A 10,643-nucleotide genomic window follows, 5' to 3' on the forward strand; every position below is an offset into this window, starting at 1 on the left:
AGAGCAGTCCTCTCTTGGCAAACACGGACCAGAAGTGGCCAAGCCCCAGGGAAAAGCTGCCGGGCAGCACCCTCAAAGAAGTGTGCGGGACCATCTCCCAAGGGCTTTGGCCAAAGCAGGTAACCCCCTCTGGCACAAAGAGTCAGGGTCCAGGCAGAGCACAAAAGGGAACCTTCCAAGAGAGAAGCACATCCCAGGAAGGGGCAGGCGCGTCCCCCAAAGCACCAAAAGGCAGTCCTGCGAAAGAAGGACTCATTTCTGCTCTCCCAGGCAACACCTCTCTGCCAGACCATCCCACTGCTCCATGCTCACACCTACCACCCTCCTTCCTTCTTTCCTGCTTTACAGACACTAAACACCCAGCCCTACTTGCTCCTCCAAACAAAAGGCACCTCCAGCTCTCCACTCAACACCTGCACACACACCACTCACTCACACAGGAAACACAGCAGCTCCCCTGCACAGCATGCTCAAGTGCGCAGCTCCCACACCCACAACCCTGCGCATTGGCAACCTGCACTAGGCCTCAAGTACACAGCCAGCTGCCGGAATCGTTCCAGACAACCAGCCCCAAACTTCTCTCCACAACATCCTCTTCTCTTCCAAGGAAACCGCTGCCCCTCCACTTGGCAAAGCAGCTGCAGCTTTGGGCAGAAGGGCACAGACTGGACCACTAGAGCTGAGCTCTACTGACACCTGGGCAGGGGGGAAGCCAAAGAGCCCTTGCTGCACTTGGCACCTGACAGCAATTCAGCCCGGGCAGCTTGGGAAAACTGCACACAAAAGCCATGCTCCCCAAAACACTGGGCTCACACTTGGGAGCCCTCTGTCCTCTCTGACCCTCACGAGCCCCTTGGCACACCCCTACAGCTCCCCTGGCTGCTCCCACCTCACGGCAGGCTCTCCCTCACAAAGCCACACTGCAACTTCAGCCTGACATGCTCTGGGGGTCCTCAACTCCTCTGCCCTGCCCCACCAGCCCCCACACCCCCACTCTCCACCAGTGCCCCAGGCAGGCCTCAGCACCCTCCCTCCCACACCTTTAGGGCACACTACCTTCAGCTGTCCCACCTCAGCTGCTGGGGGGGTCAAACAGGCAAGACAGGCTGACACAGCAGGACAACAAGCCCAGCACATGTTAGCCTGCCTGCCTGCAGCAAGCTTGCTCTCACACTGCCCCATTTGCACTAAATGGCTTCCATGCATGGGCTCCTTGCCAAGCTGCTTTCTTGCCCTCCCTGCCTGCTCTCCCCTCTCCTCTAGCCTGCTCTTCTACCTTTTCCCCAAACAAACACCAGCACTCAAAAATCACAGCAATCCTGCTCTCAAGCTCAAGGTGCTCCCAACACTTCTCTCCTCCTGCCTCCACCTGACAGGCGGGGCCCCAAGGAACCATCCCCTTCACTGGGACATGCTCAACTCACTTGACTCCAGCAGGCAATACATACTGCCACTTCTCCCTGGCATAGGCCACTCCACCTGCTCCACATGCTTTTCACTTCCACATTAATGCCCCAAGGACCACCTGCCTCCCACCTAGGGGGCTAGGCCTCCAAGCTTCTGAAGCCTTTTAAGGCTTCTTCTTTCCTCAACTCCAAGACCTGTGTACAAGTACAGCAACCAGCCCTGCTAGCCTTCATTTTCCAGGCACAAAAGCACCTGCCACCCCCCACCTTTGCTCCAGCCACCAAGCCACCCTTGCAGCCCTCTCTGCAACTGTACTTTACAACAGGGCTATCACCCCCCCCACACACACACACACACCCTCCTCCCTCAGCAGCACCAGGCTCTGACAACAGTGTCACTCAACAGGCTGCCAAACCCCTCCTTGTCTCCACAACTCTGCCCAGAGGAGATATGCCAAAGAGGTGGCTTCAAGGACTTTAGTCCATTCCCTCCCCCTCCGCCCCCCTCTACCACCCATTTGGCAGCTCCAAGTTACAGGAGCGCTCCTCATTTTCCAGAGAAACCCCTCTTGTAAAAGGCAACCTACTGGCACAAAGCACATCTGCTTGGGGGCCAGGGGCCCTGCCTGCAGGCACTAGCTGCCACCTGGCATCCTGGGCAGCACCAGCAGCACTCCTTCTCCCCCACCTCTTTGGCTTCTCAGCTGGGCATGCCACATGCCAGGGCTGCCCTGGGGGCAAGGCACCCCAGCAACACATGTCACACCTGCAGCTGCCTCAGCTCATCAGCTGCTGACAATCACAGTATCACAGAATCACTGAGGTTGGAAGGGACCTCTGGAGATCATCTAGTTCAACCCCCTGCTCAAGCAGGGTCACCTAGAGCACATTGCACAGGATCGCATCCAGGCGCGTTTTGAATATCTCCAGAGAAGGAGACTCCACCACCTCTCTGGGCAACCTGTTCCAGTGCTCTGTCACCCTCACAGCGAAAAAGTTTTTCCTCATGTTCAGATGGAAGTGTCTGTGTTTCAGTTTGTGCCCATTGCCTCGCGTCCTGTCCTTAAGCATCTGCCTCTGGGCAAGCCACCTGCACTACTTGGGCTCCCTGGCCTTGCTGGGACACTCCCTTGCATGGACAGCACTACCCCCAAATCCCCACCAGGCAACACCCGCCCCCACCTCAACAGCACAGACAAAAGCCCTCCCCATCTGCCCCTGGCAAAAGGAGAGCAGCCCAACTTCTTAACATCATGCCACCCCCTTTCACTTCCAAAGGCTTTCCTCAGCTCCCAAGAAGGAGCAGCCCTCCACTCCACTCCTGCCATCACTGATCCCCTGACCAGCAGCAAGGCTTGCTTGGGCACACACAAGCCACACCTCTACTCACTCTAACCCCCAGCCTTCTCCCTGCTTTCATACAGCATCAGCTCTGTTCATCCCGCCACCACCATAAACATAACTTGCCCTCCCAGAACTCTTCCCTTCTGGCCAGCTGTCCCTACAGAGCAGCCAGCAGCTCACTCTCAGCTGAGCTCACCTCCTATTTCCAGGCATCTTAAGAGCAGCTTTTAAGCTCTATCTACTTTGTCAGTCTGGGCAGCAAGGCTGAGCTTCAAAAAAGTTACCCAGATAGAAGCAGAATTACCCTGGCACACCTGCAGTCCTGCTCCAGCCTCAGGTGGGCACCAACTCCTTGTCAGTGCAGCCATACTCCAGCCAGCAAGAGCAGCTCATCCCTGCAGATCACCACCACAAACACCACAATGCTGAAAGACAGATTATCAGACATGTACAGCAGTCCCAAGCCCCTGGCAGAACTCGCTGAGGAGCACAGGCACATCCTCTTCAAGAGGAGGCAAGCGCACAGCAGACCACGGAAGGAAAGAGAAGCTGCTGCAGACAAGGCAGCAGTTTCTTGGCTTCGGCCAAGAAACCACCATTGGGAAAAGGGAACCCTCTGCCTGCCAGCTGCTTCCACCTCCAACACAGATCTGACCAAGTCAACTGCTCCCTACCCACAGGGGGCAATGTGGCCCCAGAGGCATTCTTCTCCCAGCGACACATTAGAGTCCTAGGCCCAAACCAGAACTAAAACCATTGCCAGTGGGGGTACTTCTGGCCTGGCATCCAGCTCCTTCCACTCACTGCACCAGGCCCAGGCATGCTCTGTCCCTTACCAAACCACCTAGCACCTCTTCCTTTTGTAGCCTAAAAAGGAGAAGAAAAAAAAAAGCGGTTAGACGCTTTAGCGGTTAGACGCTTTAACTGCAAAAACAAGTACAGTAAACCATTTATGGTCCTCCTTCAGGGAGGTCAGCAAGGTAGATGGCTTAGCCGCTACTGGGTGAATATCTTGAACAATCTGATTCACGGCTCTTAAATCCTGAGCCAACCTATATTCCTTGCCATTTTGTTTCTTTACTGATAATACTGAGGTGTTATATTCCGATTCACACTATCAGTAACCCATAATTCAAAAATTTAGCTATTAATTCTTCCAACCCTTGTCTAGCCTCCCACCTAATAGGACACTGCTTTTGTCTTACCGGTTTAGTCCCAGATTTTAGAACCACCTCCACTGGTTTCGCCAGTTTAGACCGACCTGGAATTCCACTAGCCCATACCAAGGGTACTACTGCATCTTCTACATCAGCAGGAATCTCCTCCTCCGCTTTCTGCGTGCTGCTCTGTAACGTAAAAATTCTCGTTTCCACAGCTTTTGATTCAGGTATTAGTGGCTGCACCACTCCATTCTTAAAGGTTATCTGCGTGTTCAACTTATCCAATAAATCCCTACCCATCAAGGGCATCCGACATTCAAGCATATATAAAAATTCATGAGTCACCCATTGGTTTCCCAATTTAAATTTTAAGGGCTGCAAAAAGGGCCCATTCTCTCCTTTCCCTGTAGCACCAACAACACTTACACTTTCATGGCTAAAGCTTTCTTTACAAATATTAAGTACAGAGTAAGTGGCTCCTGTATCTGACTCCTGTAGCAACTACAAATTCTACTTCTTCATTTCCCAGCCTTAGTGTAACCAGGGGTTCGGCTGCGGATGATTCCCCCAGTCCCCTTCACGATTCATCCTTTAAGGTCATTAGCTTAATGGCTTGCAGGGCTGGGGCTAAGTTCCCAGCCTGAGGACACTCCCTTTGCTAATGCCCCCTTTCTTTGCAGATTGCGCCCACTGATCTTCTTCTAGATGGGGTTGCACAAAAGGAGGTCATGTTCCCTTCCCCTTACTCCCTTTCACACCTCGGTAACCCCCTCCTGGGCCTTCCCTTTCTCTATAGGCTCTTCCAGGAGCCCTGCTTAAAGCAGCAATCAATCTCCCTTCTCTTAGGTACTCCCTTCAAATATGTCGCATTTCTTTTTCCTTTTCCCTATTATTAAAAGCTATCCAGGACACTTCTAACATTTTCCCCAGATCTCTCCAATCTGCCCCCTCTAATTCTTGAAGTTTCCTTCTTATGTCTGGCGCCAATTGTCCCATAAAAGTTGAAGCTAACTGCTGGGCTTCCTCTGGTTTCTCAGGATCCAGGTTGGTAGATTTCCTGGCAGTAGCCTTTAATCGTTCCACAAAAGCAGACGGGGATTCAGTCAGTTCTTGTCTGACCTCATATACCTAGACCAATTAACTGCTTTTGGCATGGCATGTCTTATGCCAAACATTATCCATCTCTGATATCTTGTTAAGAGTCCCCGGGGTCCCGGCTGCTTAGGATCCCACCCTGGCTCTGCAGCAGGAAAATTCTGATCTAGCATCCCCTGCAAATCCCCACCAGCATGTGCTCCTTCAGCCTGTTGCTGAGCAGTGTTTAATACCATCTTCTTTTCAGTATCATCTAGCAGGGTGTCTAATATTACCTGTAAATCATTCCAATCTGGATCCTGAGTCCTAATTAGAGTTTCAAACACTTCTGCCACTCTCTCTGGATCCTCTCTATAGTTCCCTGCTATTTCCTTCCAGGACCTTAACTCCATTATAGAGAAAGGCACTTGAACTGTTACAGGTCCATTATTTCCACCCACCTGCAGAAGGGAAGCCTGTAAACCACCCGCCTGCCCACTTCCCCTTGTCATCCTCTTGTTCTCCTCTCAATCGGGCTAAATCCTTCTGCCCCTTCAGCCCCACACATAGCCTCAATATCCTCCCCCACCTCTGTCGGGGAGCGACCATCAACTCCAAATCTTCTTCCTCCTCCTGCTCATACTTTAAACACCTTTTTCCAATACTACAAGCAGAACAACACCTTTTCAGATTTCAACCCTTTCCCTCCTTCTCTGCTGCTAGTATCATTGGATCCCTTGGAATCATCCCACAATCTTTCTGCCACTCAGGGTGGTCTCTTAATGCAAAGAAGAAATCTACATACGTTACTTCATCCCATTTCCCCTCCCTCCAGCAAAACAACATTAATTGTAATATGGTATTGTAGTTCACAGTTCCATTTTTAGGCCATTTTTCCTGATTGTCTAAAGTATACATTGGCCACCGATGATTACAATATTCAATTAATTGTCCTTTGGTAGAGTGTACCTCCCAGCGGACCTGCCGCCTCCTTCCAATGCTTTAAAATACCTCCCAGGGGTGATTTCTTCAAAATCCCCCCTCTTTCAACACTTGGTTACCCATAACCACAAAATCCACAAAACAAAGTCCAATAACATTCCAAATGTCAAATTGCCACATAAACCCACAATTGTGCACAAATAACTTGACCTTCCTCCCCCTGAGGGACCTCTAGAGCCCAACCTGACCTCCCTGCATGGCTTTCGCCACACCTTACAGGCAGGCGACCCCACCTTTTCCACCCTTTTAACCCAACTCTGCAAGGCTCCCTGCGTCTGACCAGCGGGCAACCCGACCTATTAAGGAAAGGAATGCCTTTACCTTCCCAGGGGGCTTACTCAGAGCTCTTTGGTCCGGGGATCAGAGGTTCTCCCCGAGAATCCCTCGGTGCCGGCTGGACGTCCTGCAATCCCACAGATGCGTCGAGATTCAGAAGCACGGTCCCATCTGGGGTGCCAAAGCTGCCACTGAAATCGGGAGAAAAAACTCCTTAACACCAATGTAGTATTAAGAAGCAGGCATTCTCTTTATTACAGCGCCGGATGCACGGGGGATAGCTCCACCCAGCGTGCACACCGTGTCTCACATCATCCAAAGTTTCTATTGCTCTCTCACATACATATGCACTGAATTTCCCAGAAGGATTATACATATTCATTCTATTCCCTGGAACTAACTATCATATTGACAGAATCATTACGCATGCGGTCCTGGTAACAGTCTTAGCTAAAGCTCCTGCACATCTTCCCAGGCAGGTGATCCACACCCAAGGAAGACAAGCATCTCGAATAAAACAAACCCCACAAGGAGGCTGCAGAGCTTCCCACCACAAGGCACTGCTGAGAAGGAGCCCGCCCGCCCTCAAGGACAACTGCACATTCAGGCCAGCATAAAGCAGCCACAACTGATACCACACAAGCCACACACTCAAACAGCCAGCCACACAACACCAGCTGCCTTCAGCCTCGGGGCTAGCTACTCACTGAGAACATTCAGGCAAGTTCCCACCTGCTCTACAAGGTAGCACAAGGCTGCCAGGAAAGCACCATAAAAAGCCTGCCCCAGAAGCACATTTCCATACCACAGGAGACCAGCACCCTGCCTGCCTAAACCCACTGCCCACACCCACCTTGCCATTCCCCTGCAGCTAGCACAAGCTCAGCAGCTGTCTCTCCCACCTACAGCAACTCCTTTGCAGCCCATTCACAGCAGGAAGGTCCCACCCTGTGGTGCTTAACACAAAGGGACACACTCAATGACCACCCAGGGGCGATGGAGCCCTTGGAGCTCACTTCCTTTGGCTTTTCCCTCCTCAACACAGGCCACACAGCCACACTTCTAAGCAAGCCAGGGCCAGACAGCCAGAAGCAGCCTAACACCTAGCCAAAGGGAAAAGCAGCTCTGCAGGGATGCACCTCAAAGGCCAAGCAACTCCACCAGGGCACCGCTGCTTATGTAGATACCAGCAGCACCTGATCAAGGCTCCTTGGCTTTGGTTGCTTCACTTTTTGCTGGGGGCAACAGGCTGTGGACGTTATGCTGCAGCAGAAATGCCTCTCAACCGAGGGAAGAGCCACAAGTGCAGAGGCAAAGCTACCAAGAGGACACCAACACAGCCCGAGATGGCTTTAAAACCCAGGCGCGCTCAGGGGTCACCTCACCACTCTCACCCCCACAGGCTTCCCCAGCACATGGCACAGGCAGCCGGGCAGCCCCACCGCTGGCTGCCACACAGCCCCACTCACCCCCAGCAGCTGCAGCCCCTGCAAGGCCGCTTTGGTGCCACCGCCGCCTCTTCCCCGCTCCCTGGGGACTGCGGGGCAGCAGCAATTTGCCTCTGTCTGGGTTCTGGCACCCGGGCACCAGCCTACAGCTGCCTCCCCCCACAAGGCTGAGAACCAGCCCTTCTCCAGGACTGACGCTGTCTCTCGGCAGGACACCTCACCAAAACCCTCAACCCCCACCAAACACACCCCATCACAGCACCCAACAGCCACCCCCCACCGCAGCCGCTCCCTTTAACGGCCGCCGCCGCGCGCCCCGCCCCTGCGCCCCGCCCTAACGGCCGCCGCGCGCTCCCCGCCCAGGCTGCCGTAACAGTCACCGGCCCTTCTGCCTCGTTGTCGCCCTAACGGTCGCCGCGCGCCTCCCCCTCCCCCCCCCGCCTCGCCCTAGTGGTTGTTGCGCGCGGCAGGTACTTGCTGTGACGGGAAATCCGGCGAAAGCTGCGCCAAAACATCGTCCCAAGACACTGCTGAAATCAGCACTAGACATTCAAGCTAGAACTTTGTGGGTATTTTAGTAATTCAAGTGGACAAATCTGACTGACGATTGAATTATTAGTAAGAGCTTTATTCAGCCTGACTTGCATAAATCTCTGTTGGTTTTCGTTAGTGTACTCCACTTTCTCTGTCACGTAAACCTATGTGCTCGAGGTATTAGGTTTATATTTATTTATGCAATAGGGAAAATATGGTAAGTGTGCTACTGATTTCATTGATTGGAAAAATGTGACTAGTACAACAAAGACTGTGGAATGGATATCAGCTGCCCAGAGGCTTCTGCAGTTAGATAAAGGATTAAGACATGAAAAGAGAAGTCATTTGAATGAGGTAACTGTATCAGGCTGCATAAATGCTTGTGTTCCTGCACACTCACAAATTGAAATGCAATGCTTGACGATTACGTAGGGATGTGTGAAGAAAAAGATTCTTACAAGAAACTCTACCCGGGCCATTTGCATTGATCTATAAAGAAAGAAAGAGAACAGCAAAGCACAGAGAGTCCCAGCCCACACACGTAGTGGGAAAAATGCAGCAATATGAACTAATTTTTCTTAACCAGGTGTGCAAAACAGCAGGAGGCCAAACCCAGGCTCTCTGCAGATTGAGAGTGGTAGGAAAGTATCAGCAGGCAAAGTTTCATTGCAGCAAGGCACTCTGCTTCAAATTATTTTTGTGGAGAAAAAGCAAATGCATGTACCCTGTCAGCTGGGGGAGACTTCTTTTTATTGTAAGCTGTGTATGACAAGTAGCGTGTAGGGGTTGTTATGGCTTTTGTGGTTACTTTTTTTAATACCTGAAAATCTTTGAAAACTGTTGGAAAATCTCCCAAAACTGAGTTATCCAGGCATTCAGCCCAACATTCCTGCAGAGCAGCAGCCTGCAAACCTAGAAGGAACTTTTCCCTTCTCCAAAAGGTCAGTCTGTTAGGCACAAAATAATAGATGTTGAAAGGAAGTAATTTCAAAATGTAAGATTAAGGTTGGCATCAGGGAGAGATGAGTTACCAGAATATGTCTTTGTTTTGCTGCCTCTTGAAGCCTCAGTTTCTTCTAATGGAAGACTTCCGTGTTTGGCTCATGTGCAGGTATATATGCGTGCTGCATTTAAGTTGCTGTGGAGCTGCAGCAACAGAAGGCTCAGGATGAAAAACTGCCTGAGAAGCAGGTCCAGAAGCAGTTACCCTGTGGTGAGCTCTGCCCCGCTGGGGTTTTAGTACCAGTGGTACAAGAAATGGTGATTTCTGAGGTTAGTCAATGAAAGCTGCAATCACTCTAAGAGTTCAGAGAGATATAGCCACCCAGGAAGAAGCGATGGGGATTTGGCCCCTGGAATTTCCCAAATCTGGTTGTTTTGTCTGCATGTGAGCACTTCAGTCCCAGTCTAACAGGAGCTCCTCTGGCTTTTCCTGAGGAGCTTCGCTTTGTTTCTGGTACAGCCTAGTTGCTCTAGGATTGAAATTACTGCATAGAGACCCCTGTGCATGTGCAAAGTCTAAGCAAATGAAGCAGAGATTAAATTAATAGGGGTCTTTGGAACTGACCTCGAAAGGCAAAAATGAAGAGAGAATTAAAGAGCAGATGCATGATTTCTTATTGAACTTACAGGGAGGTTCAAAAACTCCAGAATTGCTTTGTAACAAGTTATACAGAATCCTTTTTAATTATTACACACATATACAAAGAAATAAGCAGAATTTTGTAAATAAAGTAGTCATAGAAGGAGAGTAATTAAAATGTTAATTCTAATTGTATGCTATGATCCTGCACTGATTTTTTTTTTAAGCTCACTTTATCCATTAATTAGTTAATGCCTGTAAAAGTGCTTTGAAAACAGAAAATGCTATTGTTACTATCATTATCCACTAGTTTTAATTAGTTCTCTTACATTTTAATTGGATTATTGAGATGTAGACTTAGGAAAAGTGATTTGGAAGCAATTGCTATCCTCAGAATCCCAGTGAAGTGAACAGCTGCCACTGTCCATACAAAGAAATAAGACTGGCTTGTCCTCTACGTGGATTGATGGATAAATCTTCCTATGTGTCCTACATGAATGGGTGCAGATGATGGCTTTCCTCTCTCAAAATTATCTTGTCTAAGACCAGGATAGGACACATTCAGCCTGGTCTCGTGACAGCTTTTCTACAGAAAGATGTGTCACGGTGCTCAGCTGTGATTTATGACCCTGGAAGACTAGAAGCAAGAAGATGGTAGCACAAAGATGGGGAGATTCCTAATTTCCGTGTGGGACCGACACATTTCTCTCACTGTTTCAAGAAGGGGTACTGGCTTTAAACCGATAATCTCTTTAATAGTATCTGGTTGTGGTTGTGCCTTTTCATGTCTTCAGGAGTGAGGAAACTTGCCCAACTA

This window comes from Apteryx mantelli, unplaced genomic scaffold (assembly GCF_036417845.1).
Source record: "Apteryx mantelli isolate bAptMan1 unplaced genomic scaffold, bAptMan1.hap1 HAP1_SCAFFOLD_77, whole genome shotgun sequence".
NCBI classification, from domain to species: domain Eukaryota; kingdom Metazoa; phylum Chordata; class Aves; order Apterygiformes; family Apterygidae; genus Apteryx; species Apteryx mantelli.